This window comes from Papio anubis, chromosome 2 (assembly GCF_008728515.1).
Source record: "Papio anubis isolate 15944 chromosome 2, Panubis1.0, whole genome shotgun sequence".
NCBI lineage: Eukaryota > Metazoa > Chordata > Mammalia > Primates > Cercopithecidae > Papio > Papio anubis.
Genome location: NC_044977.1, coordinates 132,080,649 through 132,106,062, shown reverse-complemented (window position 1 = coordinate 132,106,062; position 25,414 = coordinate 132,080,649). Strand labels below are relative to the sequence as shown.

The following is a 25,414-nucleotide window of genomic DNA, read 5'->3' as shown; positions in this document are numbered from 1 at the left end:
CCAATACCTTTGCAAACAAGATTTAGTGCCCACAAGAATAGAGTTTGCTTTTAAATAGGAAATCTATGCATTGCTTTATTTCAAAAAGTTACGAATTTAGTGCTTGAAAAGTCCAGCAGGTAAGCAGCAGGAGTAAGAAAGTCTATTTTTGGAACTGTTTAATGGCAAATGAGCATGGTTCTATCCAGGAAGCATTTTTCAGTGAAAGGGATGGAGGGAGAAAGAACTGGTATTTACATTCCATTCTACACATCTCAGTACCGCCTGTTCATCTTGAACTTCTCATAGTGATAGTCATCAGGGGCCTTCTCATTAACAGGATGCTTGCCATTGGGAAAGGACCACTCAGGCTCTGGCTTCTCCCTGTCATCTGCTTTCAAGGCTCTTTGTTTCTGTGTATGAGGCTGTTGAGCTCCTCATGATAAAAATTGGTTGTTCAGCACATACTCACAGCCATGTTGGTAGGCACAAAGGATGTCTCACTGTCTTTCTTCTTGTTCTGCTGCTCTTTCCCAGATGGGCCTTGGCATCCTCCATGGAAATGATATTATTTTTTATTTTAGCATTGATGCTGAGGTCCACCTTGGGGATGCCACTCAGCATCTGGCTAGAAAGCATCTCTTCTGTCTTCTTTGCTGAGGAAACACAAATGTTTTCTTGACGTTCATAAAGACAGTCCTCTGTGTTCTTCAGTTTGACTTTCTATTCCTTGTCTTCCATAATCTCTTTCCTCTTCTTCAGCTCTGTCTCAACGTACTTTATTATGTCTACATTCTCATCCCTTCAGTTGGTTTCTGCAGAAAACAGTGTCCCCAGGGTTTTCCTCTTCACTGATTTTATCTTTGTGCCTTTTGTTTAGTTTCTTTAGGAAACTGTGGTGGATACCATACCACCTGTTTTCATCTGAAAGGGATCATCCACTAGAGTGGTCTCTTCTTGTACCTTCTCTTCCACCAGCAGGGCCACAGCACTCAGCCTGTTGGGCCTGTTGCTCAAGTTCTGCACCCTCTTGTCTCTTCCAGTTTGAATCAAACTTCCTCTGAATCCTGCTTATTCTCTTCTGACTCTGAGTTGGCCTGGCACCAACAGAAAGTCTTTCTTTCTATCTTATAGAGAGAATAATAATCAGCACTTCTCAAAGTATTCGCGTCAACAAGACATTTTCTTCTCGAGGCATCTCATCGAATCCACAGGATCTATAATTTCATTTACGTTTAGCCAAGGTCTAATCAAGGATTTAGGTTTCTAATTTGTATTTCCCCAGTTGTTTAATGTATACATTTGAGATACAGTATTTTTGTGTGTGTGCATGTGTGTGTATGTGTATTTGTGTGTATAGAGAGAGTGTGTGTGTGAGAGAAGCATGTATGTATGCTTATATGCATATCATTTTTTCAAGTACTTTCACATATTGTCTCGTTAAAGTGTTGAAACAACCATATGAATAAACAGGTTGCCTATTATTTTCTCCATTTTACTGTGGCTCAAAGAGGTTTAGTGGCTTAATGATGATTAACTAGTAAAGTATCAGAACAGATTTGAACCCTCTGTTTCTGAGTCCAATTTTCTTTGCCCTAAACTACATGTCTTCATATAGAAATCATAAAATATAGCTGAAGGGCTTTAGAATTCCTGGAGGAAAGTGGGGAGCAGGAAGAACAGATGTGGGGACTCCTCTCCATGGCATCTCTTCCTCCCCTGGCTATAGCAATTGGAACCTGCTGTTGCTGCTGAGCAGAGCCCATGTATGCTCAGCGCTTCCAGGAGCTGGATAGGTGTTTTGCAGCCTGTTGTCTGAATCCCCAAGAAGAACCTAATTATTAATAGTTCATCCAAAATTTGAGATTCACGTTGTTTCTTTTTAGTCCTCTTGGAGATTGAAGAATTCTTGCTGAATCGTAATGTTGTTTTTCTTATCAAAATACTTATACATGTTAACTGTAATTAATTTAGAAAATAATGATTTCATAAAGAAAAGAAATTAATAATAGCTGGTAGTCCCACCATCCACATATTTCTATTACTACAGTTTTGCTGCATATTGTTTCTTTACAAATATAAGAATTTTAAGATGAAATTACACTCTTTTTTGCAGTGTTTCTATGTTTTCTCTAAAAATAGAAAAGTATCACAAGTCTAGTCCCATGTTATTAAGTAGTCTTCTATAAGAACATTTTTAGTGACTATCTCATTGCATGATGTCAGTGTTCTTCCATAAGAACATTTTTAATAACTATCTCATTGCATGATGTCAGAGTTTGCTTCACATACTAGGTCAGAATTTTAAATTAGTTCTGTTCTTCATCATTTTAGATATGCTATGTTTATTTCATTTCCTGTTTGATATGAAGAACCCAACTCTAACCCCATATAGTACCTGGAAGAAGCAACACTATACATCATGACACCTCTTCTCCCAAACAGCTGCTAGGATGAGGCTAATCTATTGGCACTCAGCAAGTAATCAGACTAAATCAACCAAGAATTTTAACTAAGAGACCCAGCAAAAACAGTAGAGGAGAGGCATTTCAAATGAAAGATACTTTGCAACCTAATACTTACAACCAAAAGAACCTTGACCAAAACACTGTGATAAAACTTGAGGCTGAATCTTCATTTTCCATATTCATAATATGTTAGAATAATTCTTAGAATTGGGATTGCTAGCTCAATTTTATACGTTTTAAGACTTTTGATGCACATTGCCAAATTGCTACCTGGAAGAGTTGAACCAGTTTATTTTCCTCCTAACCACCACTAGAGGTTCATGTATTCTTTCCAATTTGATTTCCAAAATGGTATTTCATTATCTTAAGTTGCATATCTATGATTTCTGAGTGAGTTTTAAGATTTTCTATAGGGATTAACCATTTGTATTTCTTCTCTTGTTGACTGTCTTTTCATATCATTTGCTCATCTTTTTTGTTAGAGTAATCATACTTTTCTCATTGATTTAAAATAACTCCTTATGTGTTACAGATTTTAATCCTGATCAGGATCTTTTTTACTGGGAGCTAATGTGAGTTAGGAGGAAGCTCAGGGAAAGATGGACCAAGGGTTGGGTGAAGGTCTGCAGCCAAAGGAGGATTAGGTCAGGAGACACTGCAGCTCCTGACTCCTCTCCCTCTTCCCTAACCAGCGTCTTTTTCCCCAGGGCATTCATAGAGACTTTCAAAGAGTATATTGATATAGATAGTTTTTAGGGAATTAATTTACGGATTTTCAAATTGCATATAACTTGTTCATAAAATTGACTGTCTGAGAAATCTTTACCCACCTCCCTTTTCCAGTAGTTTTCTCCCATTTCACAAAATCTTGCTATGGTGATTTGTAATGGGATACAAAGTACTCTGGAGCTCCAAAAAAATGGTAATTTGAAATATTGGGGAGGATGTCAAGAAAATGAGTGACTCGAATCCCTGGGTAAAAAAAAATTCCTTTGCAAGTCAAGCGGTTGCTAAATTGACAGATTATTAAAAATTTTTTCTTATAGATCACCTTGTGCATATAACTCAATGGGAATTGAGAGACATTGCCACGGCTGTCTTCATTCCCATCTACACAAACAAGATTTCTCAATGTTTTCATTGAGATGCATTTTAAGAGTTTGATTTTCTAATCTTAATAATTACCTGTCTAAAGTTATAATATATTCATGTTGTTTTCATCAGTTATACCCCATAACCATCAGGACAGTATAAACTCCCTAACTGTAATAAGTAAACCTAAAACTTCAATGGTTTAACACAACAAACTTGATTGCTCATTCATCGCACAGTTTGATGCAGATGAGGAGCCCTTCTTGGGGACTCTCTTCCAAGGGTGACCCAGATAGCTCTGCTTCCATCTTGTATCTCTGCCACCAGAGTTTCTAGTTCCACTTGGGAAGATGAGAGAGAGAGAGAGACAGAGAAATTCAATTCACTCTTTCTTTCTTTCTCTCTTTCTCTCTTTCTTTCTCTCTTTCTTTCTTTCTTTCTTTCTTTCTTTCTTTCTTTCTTTCTTTCTTTCTTTCTTTCTTTCTTTCTTTCTCTTTCTTTTTCTTTCTTTTTCTTTCTTTTCTTTCTTTTCTTTCTTTCTTCTCTCTCTCTCTCTCTTTCTTTCTTTCTGAGACAGAATCTCCCTCTATTACCCAGGCTGGAGTGTAGTGGCACGATCTCAGCTCACTGCAACCTCTGCCTCCTGGGTTCAAGAAATTCTCCTGCCTCAGCCTCCACGTTGCTGGGACTACAGGCACACACCACTGCACCCAGCTAATTTTTGTATTTTTAGTAGAGACGGCGTTTCATCATCTTGGTCAGGTCTCGAACTCCTGGCCTCAAGGGATCCACCCGCCTCAGCCTCCCAAAATGCTGGGATTACAGGTGTGAGCCACCACACCTGGCCTCAATACACTTTTAACTGTCTAGGATAGGAAACAAGATTTCAGTTCTGCCCACTCTCCCAGTGGAAGACTACGAAATAAAAACTTCTTGGACTTTCAAGAAGAAAAAGGGTGTGGTGAGCACAGAGTACTGTCTCTGCCACAGATACTGCTGGCAATAATCGCAATGACAGCTCCATCCAGATGCATTGTCTTTTAACAGAGCCAAAGGTCACAGGAAAGAAACAAATTGTAATTTCACTTTATATTTATTATAGAAAACTAAGGTGTAATTATACTAAGGTAAAATTTAAATACTCCTAAGCACAGAAAGATCTTTTATTATAATAAAATTTTGTAAGAGAATGGAAATAAGAATTCAAAGGGAAAAAGAAATGATGTAAAATTCCTATCGCTTACTAAATGGATGATGGTGGGTGTCATGGTGCTATACTACTTATATTCCATTAGATATATTATAACAAGCTGAGTAATAGTATTACTTTTGAAAGCCAATATTTACAACAGACCATATATTACACCCTTTGCAACCATTTAAGTTTTGATGAAAACTTTTAGATTATAACATAAAACTGAAGGAAGGTATATAGATTTTCAAAATTCCTTTAGGAGATATTGAACAAAAATGTTGAAGCCCAGTGTCTTTAAGGAAATACTCAGTTTGATTTCATTCAACTGTTAGTAGGACGACTTCTGCTGTACTGGATTTGCAGCTCCATGGGTTGGAAACCACTGTCTTTTAGGACACTAATCTCTCAGGAAGTCTAGGGACAAAGAATTCCAGGTACAGAAATGTTGCATTTTTTGGCAGAGTTCATAAATGAAGGTAACAAGCAGAGCCACAGACTGACACACCCTGCTTAGCTTTGTGGTCAAGCTACCTTAGGGTTTAAGTCTTCTGTTCTGAAGTCTGTGAATTCTTATTGCCATGCTCATCAGCTGATCATATTGAACCACTCTCCCAGTGAAATAAAAATCCTACCACTTTCCAGAAGAATCTAAAGCAGGCTGTCTTTTTGACTGCTGAAGATGGCAGTTTTAGACAGGGGTCTAGCTCTCCTCCCTAAAAAGGCCCATTGACCTTTATTGCAAGTGAAATAGCCTATGGGAACAGTAAATGGCTAACCTTACTGTACTATAAAATAGGGCTCCCGCAGCCTCTCCTGTCTCTCAGCTCTACTGAGAGGCTTATAATAGCATTTCTCATAAAAGCCTCTGTGCCATTTCCCAGGTGCAAAGCTTTACAGAAGTACAACTAGGGAGTTTCCAAAATTGCTCGAAGAGAAGATTATCTAAGGATAATGCCAACTATTTAGCAGGTGTTTCTTGACCGGAATTTGAGATAACTTTATTTTTTGCATTTGCTTTTATGTAACCTGTATAAGCGGCAATTGGCAATATGACGGAAACATAGGAGAGGAAGCTTGCATTAAAAGCCCATTGAGGATACCACCTGATTTAGACATCAAAAAACAAATCCTCTATGAACTAATGTAGTTAAAGCCATGAAAAAGAAACTTTGGTCAGGCTCCAAACTAAATTTTTTAAACCATCCTATAATGCTTATTGAACACCAATCATTTGCAAGGTGAACTGGCTCGTAGATGCTGCAGAATCTTTTCTAAAAAGAAAGCTGTGAGCAGCTTCAAATTCAAGAATTCTGAGTTTTTTCCTAATCAACACCCAGTCAGCTTTTCATGTATCCTATTTTATCTTCATCACAGAATTTATTACTACCTGACATTTTTGTTTCTATTTATTTACTGGTCTGCCTCCCCACAAGAACAGAAGCTCCATGAGTATCATGATTTTGCCTATTTTTTTCCACTGCTGTATCCCCGGGGTTCTGAAGCGCCCGGCATGTTATAGACTTTTAACAAATCTTGTCAAATGACTGCACAAATTCCCACCATAAGAAGGTGCATAAACTTGCAAGGATTGGAAAATGAAGCCCCAAATATCAATAATATTTGTTAATATATTTATTTACTTTTTAAAAAAGTGCTTAAGCATAGCAATAAAGGGCTTGGAGGATTGAGGGATGTTATCTTATAGGATGAATCAAGTTTCCTAGAGGAAGTGATTAGGGTGAACTTTGATTTCCTCACCTAGTGTGGGTCTAGGGAGCAAAGTAAAATGTGGCCAACACACAGGGAATATATGTTTGGTTTCATGCCTATATTTTTATATGAAACAAAGGGCTGCTAGCAAAGCCTTCATGATAGTCAACAAATTAATAAGCCCCTGTTCAGTATACCTAGGCTGCCTCATGCACTGGTCAGTCCTTCCCCTAAATGGGTGTCCAGATGATTCCTGGTTCTGCTCTTTCAGGCTCCAAAAATCTTTTGTTGTTGTTGTTGTGTTTGTTTGTTTGTTTTTTGGTCACAGCCATGTCATCATCAAATTTAAAAATCCTGTCTTTAAAAAAAAGGCAATCTGTAATTTAAGAGTAACTTCAATAAATCTGGGCCCATTGTTAGCTCCCCAGGGCACATTTAAAATATGTAAGCTGCATGATGTCAGATTATGCTGTGATTGTCTTGCTAGTGCCTTAGGGACAGACCATATGCCAGTGGGTGGGTAATTGAGTACCTCTTAGAAGGAAATGGATCTTTTCACTATCATTCTGGGAGTTGATCACACCTAGGCAGGCGATAAAGACTAAAGAAGTCGGCCTTACATTTATATCGCGATTATCTTTCTCCTCTCTCTGGGTAGGTGACCAATATTGTCCAAGCTCCAAAAGGCAGAAATTCTCTCGACATCTGAAGGAGGATGGAGAATGAGGCAGCTAACCAGCTTCACAGGGGACCCTAAGGCCAGTCTAGAGTGTGCTATACTACTTCTTCCCCACTCACTGCCAACTTCCAGTAATGTCTTGTTAAATTGGTTCCTGGCATCAGCTGTCTTATGAGATAAAGGGAAGAATCTGTCTCACATTAGTTTGAAAAACAAAAGGAAAAGGAGCTGCCCTTTCCCTCTCTCTCCCAGTGAGGCTGGGATGGGTTAGCTGCAGTGGTCACCAGCAGAGCAATGCTAGGCTCAGAAGCATCTTGTGAAAGTCACTTGCAGTAGTAACAGCAGAGTAGAGAGAACAAACATGCCTTGGGAAAGCTCAGGTGAACTCTGAGAGGCCCTGGATCACTGGAGAAATAGTGGGGGACAGTTAGAAGCAGAATTATTCCTGTCTGTCAGGCCAGGGGATTTTGGAGCTATCAAGTTCAGTCATTAAAAATAGATGTGTTCTGGCCAGGCGCAGTGGCTCTTGCCTGTAATACCACCACTTTGGGAGGCCAAGGCAGGCAGATCACCTGAGGTCAGGAGGTGAAGACCAGCCTGGCCAACATAGTGAAACCCCATCTCTACTAAAAGTATAAAATCATCTGGGCATGGTGGTGCACCCCTGTAGTCCCAGCTACCTGGGAGGCTGAGGCAGGAGAATCACTTGCGCCTGGGAGGCAGAGGTTGAAGTGAGCTGAGATCATACCACTGCACTCCAGCTTAGGAGACAGGTGAGACTCCATCTAAAAAAAAGAAAAAAGAAAAGAAAATAGATGTGTTCCAGGTAACACTTTCTTTATAATATTGTGGCAGTGGTAAAAAAATTACCTATTTTTTCCAAGGCAGCATGTTGTTTAATGATGAAATACAAAAAGCCTTCCCAATAATGTGAGGAAATGGTGACATTGTTTAACGTATTTAATTAATATTGTTTAAGTACTACCCAATTAAATAAGAGGAAATAAATGTATAAAACAATGAAAAGGATGAGCCAAAGTGATAATTATTTACAGATGATATAATTGCATAGCTAAAAGAGAGTCACATAGAAAATTATTGGAAACAATAAGATAATTCAGTACAAAAGCTGGTTATTAAATGCAATAATCAATAACTTTTCTGTACAAAAACAAGTTAGGAAACATAATGAAAAAGCTCCCATTTAAAATAGCTTCTAGAATAATAAAATACATTAGAATAAAAATAACAATAAACATGCAGAATATATGTAACTGAATCTTGATAAAATGAAATGACATTCCCCATGTTTAGATAAAAAGACTAAATATCATAAAGAAGTCAACTTTCCCAAAATCAAATTATTAATTGAATGTAATATCAATAAAAATAAGATTTTTTTGGCTATTGTTGAAATCACATATGGCAAATGAAGATATTCATTACACAATTACTTTAGCTGCAATAGACTAGAAACAGTCTGAACGTACATCAATAGGACATTGGTTAAATTACGGTATATTCCCAGAAGACAGCCTTGTATTCTGCCATTTAAAAAGTAAAGGAGATCTGTAGGCCTGGATATGGAATAATATCCGAGATATGTTGTTAAATAAAAGGGTCACAATTTATATCTACACTATATCTATCTATATAAAATAAATGGCATCATAATATACCTATAAATATGTATGTCCATATAAATTAGGATGTTTCCTCATTTGTACATAGTTTTCATAATTGTTATATTTAATGATTATATGAAGTGGAGTCCTTTCTTTTTCATAAATCTGTCTGTTCCTAGTGCCTATTATAATGTTCAGGAAGTCCTAATGAGAGCAAAGAATGATGCTAAGACTATAAGTGCTGGTGCCAAAATACCTCAGTCCAAATGGGAATTGTTTAACCTCTGTGCCTTAGTCTTCCAGCCTGTAAAATGAGGATGATGACCATTTTTACCTCATAGGTTTGTCATGAGAATTGAGACAGATTAAGTGAGATTACAGATTAAGTGGGTTAATCTGCATAAAGCTTTTAGAGCAGTGCCTGATACATAATGAGCAATCAATCAGCATGAGCTATTATTATTGCTGTATGAAATAACCTTAGAGCCTTTAAGTAATTTCTCGTTATGGCTGTTATAGATAGTAATGCAATGAGTAGCTCTATTAATATAATGTTTTGCCTCTGTTTAATTATTTCATTAGATTGAATTCCTAGAAATCAGATTACTGGATCAAAGAGTAATCACAATAATTACCTTTTAAAGATATTCCTTTGACCTCTTCCCTTAAAGAAAATTTAATGACATGAAAATTACTAGTTGATATAAAAGAGAGAGTAAAGCAAAGAAACCATGTATTTATTTGACCACAGCAAAATGAAAACGAGCTCCCCTTTCCCTCTCTTTCCCAGTGAGGCTGGGGTGGGTTAGCCATTTACTAAACAATTATTTAGTAAACACCTACTTTATTCATAAAACTATCTAGACATCATACAAAAACCCAGGATTCTATTCAGTTGATTAAATCCAACAAGGGTTTCCCAGTCTACTACATGCTTATTCCATGCTGGGTGTTAATCAGAATATGGAGGAATATGGAGTGGTCTTTTTCCTTAAAACTCAAAATTTATGCAAGAAAGTAAGATGTGAAGATAGTATGAGACTCTATATCAAGTGCCAAATTCCGTTTTTAAAAGATTCCAAATCTGTGATTCAGACACTGGATATCAGGCATAGTAAGCTAAGCAAAAAAGAGTAGGTGCTGGCTGGAGCCACCTGGCAGACGTCAAAGCATTTTCAAAGACAACATCCAGTTGGCAGCAAAGAAAGAAGTATGTTACCACACAAGTGATGACCAAATTAGGCTCTACTGTCTTCTTAGAATCTAACATTTTATAATTACTTTTAATCCACCCCCAATCAACAGGACAGCTTTGCATTTGAATATTATCAGTAGCAAATGTTTGCTGTTGCTAAAGCACATCCTCTTCCCTGCCAGCTGGAAAGGTAAAAGGAACCCTCAAACTTCAGCTGTGGGCTTTAGCCAAGGGAGTCCAAGAGGTGTGCTCAGAAGTAGACAAGGCTGGTAGAGAGCCTCCATTGAGGACTGTGCGTGTTTATCGGTTTCGGAAGGGCTCTCTACCCGCTGAAAGAGCAAAATCATCTCCACTTCGCTGTTTTCAGCATGCAGTGCTACGATCCGAATCTCACAGCACAGGCTTTACCACTCTTCAGTCGTCTCTCTTTTGTCTCCGAGTCAGGAGGAAGGGGGCAAACTGCCGCTCCTCTCTGAGGTGAGCAAGATTATTTGTTTCAAGGAAGCCAAACCTGAAATAGAAGCAGAAGCCCTTTCATATAATTGAGGAAGACTTCACAGTTGCCAGAAACCCATTTTGTAAGAGAATAAGACCCACATAAAGGGTTTTCTGGCCTTTAAAAATAGCCCACCAAATATCTTTCTTGTGCCTTATCTAGGATTTTTTTCTTTTTTTTTTTTCTGCTGCCCTGGCTGGAGTGCAATGGCACGATCTTGGCTCATTGCAACCTCTGCCTCTGGGTTCAAGCATTCTCCTGCCTCAGCCTCCTGAGTAGCTGGAAGGCCGCCAACACACCTGGTTAATTTTTGTATTTTTAGTAGAGACTGGGTACTGGGTTTCACATGTTGGCCAGGCTGGTCTCGAACTCCTGAGCTCAGGTGATCCACCTGCCTCGGCCTTCCAAAGTGCTGGAATTACAGGCAAGAGCCACCACGCCTGGTCCCTTATTTAGGAATTATTAAATTGCCTACTATGTGCAGATCCTTGTGAATTGTCAGGCTCCAAATTTCCTCAAAAGGCTGAAGCCTGGCAGGCAATGTCAAGAGAAGGAGCTGCTTTGCCCAAACAGGTTCCAAAGCAGTCAAGTGAAATTGTCTTCCTTATATGGTGAAAAGCGCCCTGTCCCTTTAAGGCCAAGAGACTTGGCTGCAGACAGTCCCTGGGAAGTTTGCGGGCAGCCCCATCCTGTGTCTGATCCTTGCTGCTGTGCAGGTGAGTTCCCAAACCTTCTCTCCCCAGTTTGCCCTCTATAATCGTTCTCATGGCGGGTTAGAAATATTGGTATGAAAGAGCTAGAGAATTTCAGGGTCAGCAGAGATGGTGCTGTTTGGGGAAGTTTGAGTCGAAGGAAAAAACAAGGTTACAAGGGAAATGTGCAGTAATGCAGCTAGTGAGGATGCATCTAACTTCCTGTGGGGAGAAGGCAGCAAGGTTACAGAAGGCCGTGAGGCATTCCCAGGGCAGGGCGGGGGAAACAAATTCAGCACGGGAAGAGGGACAAATTCTAGATAAGACCGTGGAGGGATAAGTTTAGACTCTTGAGCTATATAATCTGGTGAACTGCAAGTTAAAACCAAACATAGCTGGTAGGAAATACTGCTTCTGCAAGTGCTGAAGGCTTTCCAGGAGCTCAAGCTACAGGACTGACTGCAGAGGAGAAAGTTACATGCCAATGTTTGGAATGTCTATACGCCTGGAAGGCTGCAGCCTTAACCCTTTATGCAGCCTGGCTTTTTAGCCATTAGGGTTTGGCTGCCACAGAGCAGAAAGTGGGGGTGCATGTGTGAAGTACTGCAGTAGGAGACTAAATAAATAAACAAGACTATGACTGTGGAAATGCATCTCTGGCATCCTCATAGTACCACGTGCAGAGAAGGATTTTCTAAGCTCAGATTTTCTGTGTCATCCACAGAAAAACTTCAGATTTTCTGTGTCATCTTTCTTCCAGCAAAGGGCTGGAAGAAATCTCATTTAAGCTAATTACTGCTCTGTCATTTACTAATTCAGCTTCTTGATTTTTTTTCTTCCATGGTCTGGAGCCTTGTACAATATTAATTTGAAATTAGGTAATAAAACTTTTTAATAGCTAAAGATTTGCTAGCAGAAGTGTGTTTCTCTCTAAGATTGAGATGTATATACAGCTGGGGTTGGGATTTTATTGAGAGCTTGAAAAGAGATGGGTGTGGTATAGAAGGAGAAACACTTGATGGTCATTTTACATAATATCCAAAGCCGTTTAACTGAGCCTACAGCCAAAAAAGGCGTCCACCCGGGAATTTAAAAGGAGAGATGCTAAATTACAGGGCTTGGGGTCCTCTTCCCTCCTAATTGAGTCTAGGTCCATTCATCATTCAGTGGCAGTGGTTTCTCTACAGTTGTTGTGTGGGGGAGTGAACAAGAAGGCTGGATTAAAATTCCTTACATACTGCATGCCTTTTAAGAATATTCATTCATCTGAGTATTCACTGAAGAATTCTTATTATTAACTAACAAGTGTTCTATCCACTTGTTAGTGCTTTCTAAAGACAGAATGTTCATGAAAAAAGATTTTATCAAGAGGGATTTGTTAGTGTAAGGGTTCCTCTCTTCTCCTCTGACTTCTGATGGATGGGCAAAGTGGTGATTATTGGTTACTGAAAAGAAAGATCTGTTCTTGACTTTAAAATCACAAAGGGCTTTACTTTGGACCTTTCTCATTCAGAAACATTGGTGTCCCAAGCAAAAAGTTAACTTCTGCATTCACAATGTGGAAGAGAGCAGAGTGCATGGGTATAGTTTTGCTTCATTTTGTACGAAGCTAAATCCAGAAAGCAGTGTCAAATACATTGCTTTCAAATATAGATGCCACTGAGAAAAACAAAATTCTGTCCTTAAAGCTGAAAAATCTCTAAAAGTCCCATACTGTTATTATTATTATTATTATTAACTTTTTTTTGTTTGTTTGTTTTTTTTTTTTTTTTTTTTTGTGAGAGGGAGTCTTGCTCTGTCGCCCAGGCTGGAGTGCAGTGGCACGATCTCGGCTCACTTCAACCTCCGCCTCCCAAGTTCAAGCGATTCTCCTGCCTCAGCCTCCCGAATAGCTGGGATTACAGGCGTGCGCCACCACATCAGCTAATTTTTGTATTTTTAGTGGAGACAGGGTTTTACCATGTTGGTCAGACTGGTCTCGAATTCCTGATCTGCCGCCTTGGCCTCCCACAGTGCTGTGATTACAGGCGTGAGCCACCATGCCCAGCCCATACTGTTATCTCTGATAAGATAAATCAAGGCATTTCAAAGGCAAAAAATGATGTGTCTTCCCAAACATTTCACACAATGACTCTCGCGGCCCTCAGTCACATATGGATCTTACAACTTCATACAGGCCGCTTACTTTATCTGTGCCTTAGTTTCTGACCTAGAATTGAGCAGATCTGAGTTATATTTCTAGTTTCTTCATTTATGTCCATAACCATAGGCAAATTACTCAGCCAGTCTAAACTTTAGCTTTCTTATTTGTAAAGAGAATGAATGTTAATTAGGATCAGAAGACCCCAGAACTCAGCATAGGCTCCATAAATGCTATTTCTCCTTTTTTTTTTTTTTTTTTTTCTTTTTCTTTTTCTATTACCTGGGAAACTATACTGTTCCTTGGCAGAGGAAATAAGTTTTGAAAATGGAAACCAGCTCTGTAGCTCAGCTTTAGAACTACAGTTATTTCATCCCCTGTGTCCATTCCCTTCATAAAAGGATGCCCAACTCACTGGGAAACCCATTCCTAATCATCAGCCACCTCACTGTTTGGAAGCTCTTCTTAAGCAAACTCACTTCCACTTATTTTGTGTTCAGAGACGTGAAGAATTGTTGATTGTTTTCTTTTAATATAAAATTACTCCATATTCTTAAAGAACAATAGTAAGTTATCTTAGCATCTCTATAAAGGTGGTCTATTCCAATAATAAGCTAAAAAAGTATTTTAAAAGGAACTTTTTTGATTCTTATAAGGCACCTCTTAGAAGTATTTCAAAAATTGCTACTTTTTTTTTTTTTTTTTTTTAGCAGAGTCTTGCTGTCACCCAGGCTGGAGTGCAGTGATGTGATCTCAGCTCACTGCAACCTCTGCCTCCCGGGTTCAAGTGATTCTCCTGCCTCAGCCTCCCAAGTAGCTGGCACCCACCATCATGCCTGGCTAATTTTTATATTTTTGTAGAGATGGGAATTTTACCATGTTGGCCAGGCTGGTCTTGAACTCCTGACCTCAGGTGATCTGCCCACCTCAGCCTCCCAAAGTTCTGGGATTACAGACGTGAGCCACCACGCCTGGCCCCAATTGCTACTTTTCTATAAAAACTCCTAGCCTATTCACACAGGGGTCTTTAAGAACATGATTATCCTTACTTCAGCATTTTCATTGTTTAGGTCACTTTAAGAGTAGGTCTGCCTTACTTGCAATGAGTCTGTGTATGACCCAAACAAATTCTCTCACCAGTTTAGGAAGGTGGTGACAAATTTCAGTAGCAGAAACATTCCACTGGAAGTGCACATCCCAGCATGTACATAAGCTGGGAACTGAGTATGCCATTTTTAACTAAACTAAGAACAGGTCACACACACAGCCTATCTTCTAGTCATGGATTAACACCGCCTCTGTCAGGAGACTGGTGTTGAGAGTCCACACTTGTCCACTTAAAGTAGCTTTGAAACTCTGGGCTAGTTCCTACATGTGTCTGAGCCTCGATCTATGGCCTGCATAATGAGAATGATAATAATACCTATGCACGTGGTTCAGGGAACGCATGAAATGTGCCAGGACAGGTGCTCAGTAATTATGTTGGATCTGAATGCCTAATAGTCTCTAACAAAGTCTTGTACCTTAATAATAAGGTAATGGCCCCAGATCTTATCTACACGCTTTAGACAATCTGCAAGTATGGATATGTTTCTAAGGATGTGGAAATTCAATTTTTAATAAAAATGTAAGTTATGTTTCTAATTAGGTGGATCAAAAAGAAGTAGATGCTGAGGCAACCATCAAGCTGCTACAGGGGTTAACTGTGGAAACAGCCTACAAATGCAGATGTGGCTTAAAAGCTGCTGGGTCTCAAAGAGTTTTGGATTGGCTGTGCTCCTTAAAAATATTTTTTAACTTTTTACCCCAAGGCAAGTATTTCTGTGTCTGGTACACTGGCAGGAGTTAGAATGGGGGAAAGCATTAAACAGATGGAAATGAGAGATCCTAGTGAAGTTGAATCTCTTGATACATCTTTGACTCCCTTCTTCCCCAACTCCCCAACTATTCTCCTTAAGCTTTTCAGATGTAATTCATTCATGAAACCACCAAGCTGGGGAAGCTTGAAGAAGTCTATGCCAGCTTCTTGCCTTCAGTCAAAGCTGCACTTGAAACAATCGGGAACCACGGCTGCCTACCCTTCCAAGGGAGAGAGACTGAAGTTCAGTCTATTGCATGCCTGCACCGGGGCTGCACTGGGGACATTCCCCTCACACCTACCCTTGTAATACAAGCCCATATTCGTTTTTTCTCTTTTTTTTTTTTTTGAGACGGAGTCTCCTTCTGTCGCCAAGGCTAGAGTGTAGTGGCGCCATCTCGGCTCACTGCAAGTGCCGCCTCCCAGGTTCACGTCATTCGCCTGCCTCAGCCTCCCAAGTAGCTGGGACTACAGGTGTCCGCCACCGCGTCTGGCTAATTTTTTGTATTTTTAGGGCCGGGCGCGGTGGCTCAAGCCTGTAATCCCAGCACTTTGGGAGGCCGAGACGGGCGGATCACGAGGTCAGGAGATCGAGACCATCCTGGCTAACACGGTGAAACCCCGTCTCTACTAAAAAATACAAAAAAAAAACTAGCCGGGCGAGGTGGCGGGCGCCTGTAGTCCCAGCTACTCGGGAGGCTGAGGCAGGAGAATGGCGGGAACCCGGGAGGCGGAGCTTGCAGTGAGCTGAGATCCGGCCACAGCACTCCAGCCTGGGCGACAGAGCAAGACTCCGTCTCAAAAAAAAAATAAAAAAAAAAAATTTTTTTGTATTTTTAGTAGAGACAGGGTTTCACCATGTTAGCCAGGATGGTCTCGATCTCCTGATCTCATAATCCGCGGGCCTCGGCCTCCCAAAGTGCTGGGATTACCACGCCCGGCTGAAGCCCATATTCTTTTAGTGTGCTCCGGTCTGTCCTTTGTGTTTACGGCAAATTGATATCCTGTCTATGGGAAATTTCCACTAAAGTGGGGAGTGCTGATATGGTCATAGCCTCTGTGAGGGGCAGCACTTCCTTGTTTTCGGCCTGATTAATCATCAGGTGAGTAGACATCCTTCTCCCCTGACTTCATCACTTCTATTCTCCACTCCTGCTTGCCCCTCTGGTGCAGTGTCTCCCAAACTAGAAAGCATACATCAGAATTACCTAGAAGATTTGTTAAAACACAGATTGCCAGGCTCTATCCCCAGAGTCTCTGATCTGTAGGTCTCGGCTGGGGCCTGAATGTTTGCAATTTCTAACAAGTTTACAGGTGATCTGGGGCTATACTTTGGGAACTGCTCCTCTAGTCCAATAGTAAATCTCACTCTAGTGTTCCCAGTAACTTGCACTTACTCTCGCCTTTCTATATAATACTTCTTCTATTTTTGGAGGTGAAGTACAGCCATCTCACCACAGTTATGTGTTACTATTATTGAATTCTAATTGTAACAGGCACTGTGCTAAAGACATATATTATTTCAAATACAAATTTGGTATCATTAAACAGAAAGAGGTTAAGTAACCAAGATCTCACAAGTGATAAAGAGAAGATATCATACTCAGACTGATGTGAACAGTGTTTGCTCTTTCCATGATTCCAGGGCTGGCAAATAGATTTTTAACTTATCTGTCAACTCCAATTGATTGGCAGCAGCTTCCTGGAGCACTGGATTGAGGAGTCCCAGGTGGGATGGGTGCTCGATAGGAGAGAGCTCTAGAACTGCTAAGCCAAACTGCATGGGAGTGGGAGTGGAGAGTGGCAGTGGGTATGTGTTGTGTTTGCCATCCCCACATGATGCTTTGCCTTGTTGATTGATCAATTTGATTAGGATCTAGAATCAGTTGAAAGACATGTATTTAAGTTTGTTCCAGAGGAAACAGTAAATTTATTTCCTTGTCTCTTCCTTTCTCTGAAAGGTGAAATTTTTGAGCCTATATTTGAGAAGGTGTAATAAACTATAAAGTGAAATGAAATATTCATGGTTTTTGTATTTGTGTCTAATGCACATTTTAACACAATTGACACAATGCATTGTGTAGCTAGTTTTCTGGAAAAGTCCATCTTTTCGGAATTGTTTTTCAGATCTTTAATAAATTTTTTCTTTAAATTTCAAAAAAAAAATGCAGCCGGTATATAGATAGTAACCAACATAAGCATGTTGTCATAAAGTGGCTGGGACAAGAGAGTTATGTTAATTATAGTCTTTGCATATTTATGTCTTTCAATGTGACCTATCTAATGGATTGCCTTATATTGAAATAATCCAGTGTGACTTAGTAGGAAGGTAATGACATTTCTAGTTTAGTTTCTCTCTCCATGTTCATATTCACTGTGGGACTTGTTATTTTTAGTGTCTCAGTGCTTTATATGAACAATGAATTAAATAATGTTTTTCTGTTGCATCCTAACATTTATTATAAATGTGATTAAATGGCATATAACGTAATGGCATCTATTTTATTTGATCAACAAATATTTACAAAAATGTATCCCCAGGCACTGGGGATATAACAACAAACAAAATATATTGTTCTCATGGAACTTACATTCTAGAGAGGCAAGAGAGAGACAATAAATGAGTAAACAAAGAAGGAAATTGTAAATAGTGATAAAGCGTGTTCAGTGAGAGAGAGAAACTCTGTGTGTATTTGTGTGCCCAAGTGTGCGTGTGTTTTGCTATTTTATAGGTGGTCAGGGAAGGCCTGATTGAGGAGGTAAGATCGAATATGGAAAAGAAGCCAAACATGGGTCGGTCTGGGAATGGAGCATTCTAGGCAGAGAAAATAGCCAATGCAAAGATCCTGACGTTAAAAGTTGGTAGGAGCCAGATTGCATAGGCTAGTAGGGGGTTTCAGCTGGAGGTGCTGCAACATCTCTATTTCCGCCTAGAGGATGTTTGAAGATGCGCAGGTGGCAATTTGCATATACAATGCTAGAGTTGAGGGCAGGACACTATTGGCTTCTAGTGGGCAAGGACCAGGTATGATAAACATCTTGCACTGCTCTTGATTCACACAAGATTTGTCTTGCTCATATTGTCCTGAAAAAAATGTCTCTATTGAGAAATCCTGAAGCGCCTTTAAAGCCAGGCTAAGAAGTTTGAATTTTATCCTAAGTACAGTGGGAAGCTATTGGAGAATTGCAAGCTTCAAAAGACAATCTTTCAAAGATCACTTTGGGTACTGAGTGGAGAGTGAATTGTAAGGGACAAAGGTGAAAGAGGGACATTCACTAGGCAGCTCTTTCAGTGTCCACAACAGAGATGACGGTGGCCTGGACAAGAGGAGTATTGGTGAAGGTTTTGAGAAGTGTTTTTCTTTCAAGAGGAAGGTTGCTAAATACATATAAAATGCTGTTTCCCATGACACCTGTATGTTATCTTTTTCTTTTTCCTTGAGATATTTTTTTCAGTTTCAGAATCCCTTGGTTTCCTCTACATTCATTTAAGAGAATTTTGTGGTACCAAATTACAGAAGACCTTGCTCTTTCAAATGCAAGTCCTTATCCTCTTGCTCTTTAACCTTGCATATCTATCTGCATTTCAAGTTGTTCATTGCTCAGAAAGGTAATCTATTTGATTTGGGCTTGTAAAAAGAGATAAAATTACTTGTGCTTCTTGAATAACAATAGGTGATTTTTTTTCTCTGAGGGTCAATATGAATTAGCCTACATATATCATTTTACTAAACCGGTGCCTTATTACATGAATAACTGGGACCAAGTCTACATTTATTCTGTTGAAAGAGTAACATTCAACATCAGAATCTCTTGCAGAGATTCAGGCATTTCAGTACTAATTTTACTTAGGCATTAAAGCCTCACAAATAGTTTCCAGGTGCATTGGCTCCTCCCTGACAAAGGCAACTCAGCTTCCAAGACTTCAGAACATTCTTACTGTTGTCCTCTTGTCTCTCCTCATAGCCAACTCTTCTTTCTGCACCTCCACAGCAAGTGGCCCCCATACTGACCTCAGTGTGTCTCTGCAAATGCAGAGATTCACAAAGCAGCAATGTGGAAACTTGTCAGTTCACTTGGAGAACAACTCAATTCTCATTTGAGGGGAGGAGCATCCTGTCCCCAGGCTGAGCTGAAGTGGGTGGCAAGAAAAGAGAGGGGAGAAGCTGGCTGCAGGCCATCCCCACACTGGTGAATGGTTCTACTGAGTGGTAGGTGCCTCTGCAGTCAGGATGAGGGTCTTTCCCAAAAGATTGTTGTGTCCTGAGAGGAGAGTCACCTCAGGAACACTGGAGAATGGGTGCTGGGCAGGTGGAACAACAGACCACAGCTTACAACTAAACTGAGGGAAGCAGGTGCTTGCCAACCCATAGCCTGTCTTCTAGTTTCTGGATTAAACTGGAGAAGAGAGACAGAAAGAAGATAGGGTCATCCCCCTACCCCCCAAAAATCCAATGAAATCTTCTTTAAATCCATCATACAAGCTACGTAAGCCAAGATTCCAAGAATTTAAAAAGCAAGTGGTCTTACTTTACTATAAAGAGGAATCTCTGCCTTCATCTCTGGTCCGTAGGTATGCCCCTAAGAGAGACAGGCCACTTCGTTGTGTAGCCAAAAAAGGGAGGAAACCAGAATTGTATATTTGGGGGGGAAAAAAAAGACCAAATACTTTGCATTAAGATATCCTATCTTAGCTATTAATTAGGCACACACATTTGGACCAGGTCACCTTCTTGGACTTCAGAAATAAGGAGTTGAATCAAGTTTTTTCAGACCCTGACTTGCTCTGAGTGGATTTATAATTTGGCTCAAGATCTTCAACACTCCCCTAAAGCCTCTTGCAAACCAAACCAAGCCATCCACCTCACCCAACTCCCCCTTCCCAACACTGTATTTCCTTTTTTCTTTGAATATCCCTTTCCCTCCACTAGCTCTTCAACTCTGTGAAGAGAGGTATTGGTATCATGGCCTTTTCTTTGAATCTCCAGTGTCTGGAGAGTACCAGACACTCATTAGATGTTCAATAAATGTTTATTGTTGAATGAATGGATAGTGTGAACATAAAAATAGAGAAGAATGAGCCCAGGCTAATCCAAAGCTCAAGAGCAAGCTTTGCTTAAAACCATATATTCTGCCCATAAGATTCTGGACTTCTTAAAATTAAAAAAGGAGAGAGAGGAAAGAGGGATTTCAGATATTTTAGCAGTAATTTTCAGACATCACAGTTTCTAATACCCTGTGTCTCCACTGAGATGTACCAGTTTCACAGGATTTTAGAAATACTAGAGTTTTACCGAGCTTTTATGGAATGTCTTACAGTTATAAAGAGCTAGTATAAACTTGCTGAGCAGACGTTTCTAGATTCCTTACTCTCAAACTGCATGCCTATTTAAGCTCTTTCCAGAAAAAAAGAAAAAAAAAAAACATAACAAATTGAAAAGTTTAAAGCTGCCTTCATCTTTTCTTCATAAGCTTTGATCCTTTCATTTATTTAAAATATGTAACCATCAAGGCCTCATTAGAATTGCTAAAGGACATAGGAAAGGCCATATGGGATCAAACTTCTGGCCTGTCTAGCCAAGTTACCAAAAATGGCAAAGTCTTGCTGATGTGGTGCTGAGAACAAGGGAGGAAACCCAGAGGACAGGCAGAGGTGGCAACCCCAAACAAGGTCCAGTTCCAGGAGTATGGATTTGAGGGGACTGAGATAGGGTGCAGTATCAGAACTTTTGGGTAGTGGCCAGATGTTTGATCAGTCTTAGACTAACCAGGGAGCACCATGCATGAGGGATTCCAGCCTCAGAAAAAGAGTCAAAAAGAAAAAGGAGGCCAGGCACAGTGGCTCACACCTTAATCCCAGCACTTGGAGAGGCTGAGGCAGGTGGATCACTTGAGATCAGGAGTTTGAGACCAGCTTGGCCAACATGCTGAAACCCCGTCTCTACTAAACATACAAAAATTAGCTGGGCGTGGTGGCACATACCTGTAGTCCCAGCTACTGGGGAGGCTGAGGCAGGAGAATAGCTTGAACCCAGGAGGCGGAGGTTGCAGTGAGCCGAGATTGTGCCACTGCACTCCAACCTGGTGACAGAATGAGATTCTGTCTAAAAAAAAAAAAAAAAAAAAAAAAAAAGGAAAGAAAGAAAAGAAAAGCAATGCAGTTAATTGTGCCTCTTCCTGCGCTAGGGCTGAGCAGACGCTGCCATTGGGAGTTATTGCAGGACTGGGACAAGAAGACACTGCCCCCAAAAGTGTGGAATCTCCAGTGGTATCCCCTGGGGATTTCTTCAAAATATTGTCCATGAAGCAAGGAATAACAAATGCCTCTAACTTCATCATCATGATGTGCCATATAAGGCTAGTACATCCATTCTACTGAGCTCTGTTTGCAACTCAAGTAGCAAGTGTTAGGAACTCACTTATTTTTATTTTTTCTGCCCACTGTTTACAGAAGCAAGTCTTTTGAACTCTTCTTCATGCTGTCCTGGTAGTGAGGGAAGGGACCACCATGAGACCATGGTATAAGTATGGGGTTAGTGGCAATAATTAACCTTATTCTGATTCATTTTGGATACACTCTTTTGTTTGTTTGTTTGTTTGTTTGAGACAGCGTCTCGCTCTGTCACCCAGGCTGGAGTGCAATGGTCCGATCTTGGCTCACTGCAACCTCCGCCTCCCAGGGTCAAGCAATTCTCCTGCTTCAGCCTCCCAAGTAGCTGGGATTACAGGTGCCCGCCACCACACCTAGCTAATCTTTTTTTTTTTTTTTTTTTTTGTATTTTTAGTAGAGATGGGTTTTTGCCATGTTGGCCAGCCTGGTCTCAAACTCCTGACCTCAGGTGATCCACCCACCTCGGCCTCCCAAAGTGCTGGGATGACAGGAGTGAGGCAACGCGCCCGGCCTTGGATATACTCTGTAGAGGACTAGTGAATTCGAGTGTATTCCTCCTAAAACTGACTATCTTCTTTCTAACTGTTATAACTGTAAGAGATGAAGAACAAGCTAATATTCTTCCTTTAGGCTTCAATCAATCCCTTCTGAGCCTCTCTCAGAGGCTGAATGGATTCTTAATCTTTTCCTAAAGGGTAGTTGCTTTGGTCTTTGTCATTTTAGTTGGTTTTTCTGAATCTGGATTAGAAACAGAACATTAAGACATTAAAAATATCCATACACATTAAAAATATCTCTCTGTTTTAAAAAATAAAGAGCCTGCCAAAATCTGGAAACAACACAGATGTTCTTGAGTGGGTGAACAGTACAACAAACTGTGGTACATCCATACCATGGAATACTAGTCCGCAACAAAGAGGAATGAGCTATTGACACTTAAGAACAACCTGGATAAATCTCCAGAGAATGACAGAGTGAAGAAAATAATCCCAAAATGTTACATACTGTATGACTACCTTTATATAATATGCTTGAAATGGCAAAATTACAGAGTTAGAGAACAGATTAATGGTTACTTGAGTTCACACATTTTAAAATTGAATTTCCTTTTATTTCCTGCTCATATACTTGACCTCATTAGTTTGAATCAAGTTGTAAAGAGCTGGAGAACGGATTAGTAGTTAGAGAATGGGGACAGAAGAGAACTGGTGTGACGATGAATGGCAGCATAATGGGTCCTTGCTGTGAAGAGAATGTCTTATATCTTGACTGTGTCAGTGTCAGTACCCTGGTTTAATACTCTACTGTGTATAATGTCTTATATCTTGACTGTGTCAGTGTCAGTACCCTGGTTTGATACTCTACTGTGGTTTTGCAAGATGTTACCATTGGCAGGAAACTGGGTAAAGGGCACAAGGGATTTTTCTCTATATTATTTCTTAAAACTGCATATGAATGTACAATAATATCAAAATTAAGAGTTTAATTTAAAAAATAACTAGTTAAATGAATGAACATAGATGAACCCCTAACTCACAGTCTCAAAAGAAGAAGCACCCCCCAAATTTTTAAACAGTATATATACTGTACCGTATAGTAAAACTATAAGGAAAAGCAAGGAATTAAGGTGAATTTTAGGATAGTATTGAGCGGGAAGAGGTAGAAAAGGAAACGTCATCAAGGTGAGACACCCAGAGGGCCTCAAAGGTGCCAAACGAAATATTCTGACTTACAGTGGGAGGTGAGAAATGCAGGCATTCATTTAAGCATTATTCTTTAAACTGCACATACATGTTTTTATATTTTGCTTTGTATGTATGATATATTTAAAAATAAAAGGATAAATTTTAACTCTCCATAAAACATAAAGACCCAGTGTCTGAAAGAAACTGATCAAAGAACTTTAAAATGTTGCCAAAATCAAGTCAATAAGACCTTAGGCAAAAACTTTAAATATAACCCATTAGAACCAGTACAGACAGAATCAATCTCTTTCTTTCTCTCTCTCTCTGTCTGCCTTCACTGGTAAAAATTTTGCTGACTAGAAAAAATTCTGTAGGAGTGAGGAGCACTAGAACTTATCTATAAATTACATTTCAGAGAAATAGTTTTTCCTCTGCCCATCCTGCCTGCCAAAGCAGTACTGATTAAGCACATTTTCCTGTCCAAAGTTGAAAGGTTAAAAATGATGCCTACCTCTTTGAAAGCTGGCATTCTAACAGCTTGGTGTTCAAGGTAGCCATTGAACAGAAGCCTGTTGAACGTCAGAAAGTGTTCAATGGGGCCGGGCATGGTGGCTCACACCTGTATCCCAGCACTTTGGGAGGCCAAGGCGGGTGGATCACAAGGTCAGGAGATCCAGACCATCCTGGCTAACACAGTGAAACCCCATCTCTACTAAAAAATAATAATAATAATTAGCTGGACATGGTGGCAGGCGCCTGCAGTCCCAGCTGCTTGGGAGGCTAAGACAGGAGAATGGTGTGAATCCAGGAGGTGGATATTGCAGTGAGCCGAGATAGCACCACTGCACTCCAGTCTGGGCAACAGAGCGAGACTCTGTCTCAAAAAAAAAAAAAAAAAAAAAAAAGAAGGAGAAAGTGTTCAATGGGACTGCTGTGTAATCCTGTGCCAGGTGAGCAGTTTGTTCTGCCCTCGGCCTGCCTTTCCCTATGTGTATGTCTATCACACGGCTGTTCATTATGCTCTGTGCACCCGCTCCGTATTTCTTATTTGCTTCACTCTTTACATGCCTCAAATAGCTCATTTTTCCTGAGCTCTTGCTTAGCCAAGTTCCCTGCATTTGGTTCCTTTGATCTTTCTGCTAAAACCAATCTCTTCCTCTAATTATCTTCTGTTCCACTTCTTTGAACCTCTTCCACTTGCCTCCATTTCTTAAGGAGCCAGGTGTTTAATAAAGAATCTGGGTAAGAGTCAGGCCGAATCAGGTAAACGCCCCTGCGTGCTCCCAGGTAGAGTGTTGCCTCTTCTTTAAGCGGAAGAGATGGTTTACTAAAAATTCCAGAGCCCAGACAGTGTTCTACTATGGCAGATGCATAGTAATAATCACCAAATGGAGGAAGTAATTGGGATCTGTTTTAAATGGGTTAGGCCATGTTCTAACTTGCACTTCATTTGCTTTCCCATTCCACCCTCAGCCCTAGTCTCTTTCTGCTTTCAGGTTTTTCACTGCAATCTAGTAGTTTATTTCATAGCTTATTTCATTGATGCTTTAGTTTACACATTTTGAAACTGAATTTCCTTTAATTCCCTGCTCATATATTTAACCATATTAGTTTAATTCATGTTGTGGGATTTTGCTGGTAACCTTGTTTAGTAGATTACTATTATTTAGAAATTATTCTATTTTATCCTCTTCTCCAAGTGACTCATAGTCATGTTAATGTCTTAGTTTTTATTTCTCTTTATTAGAGAGTAGATTTTGCCTCCATATTTGTTAATTTTCGGTGTTTGTCTAATTAGTCACAGTGCAAGGTTTATCATATCCTCTGATTCTGATACAGGTTTGGGCTGAGAAGAATGAAGACCACTGTCTTCAAATGATATGATATCTGGGACTTGCTTCAGAATAATCTAGGGGGGGTAAGAGGAGCAAAGAGGTGAAATAAGATTGCCATGGGGTGATAATCTCTAGAGTGAGGTGATAGGGACATGGGGTTCATAGTACTATGCAATTATGTAAATGCTTGGAATGTTTCCATAATGAAAAATTATTTTTAAAAAAGCAAAAAATATAGAACTATAGATATAAAATTAGCCCTGTGAATTCTTCCCTTAGGATTTACAGAAGGGTAATTCCTTCATCCTTCTCTACCTCATCCTATCATTGTCTTATCATTTATCAGTGGTCCAGCCATTTCCTTACATTCATTG

At 39.9% G+C, this 25,414-nt stretch overlaps 1 protein-coding gene and 1 pseudogene across 2 annotated transcripts in view; one reads left to right on the top strand and one right to left on the bottom strand.

Annotated features, from left to right (window-relative positions):
- LOC101021093 (schwannomin-interacting protein 1) overlaps positions 1-25,414 on the top strand; it is an 803,298-nt gene that overhangs the window by 628,444 nt on the left and 149,440 nt on the right. The window lies entirely within an intron of this gene.
- On the bottom strand, positions 7-23,812 carry LOC103882231 (annotated as a pseudogene).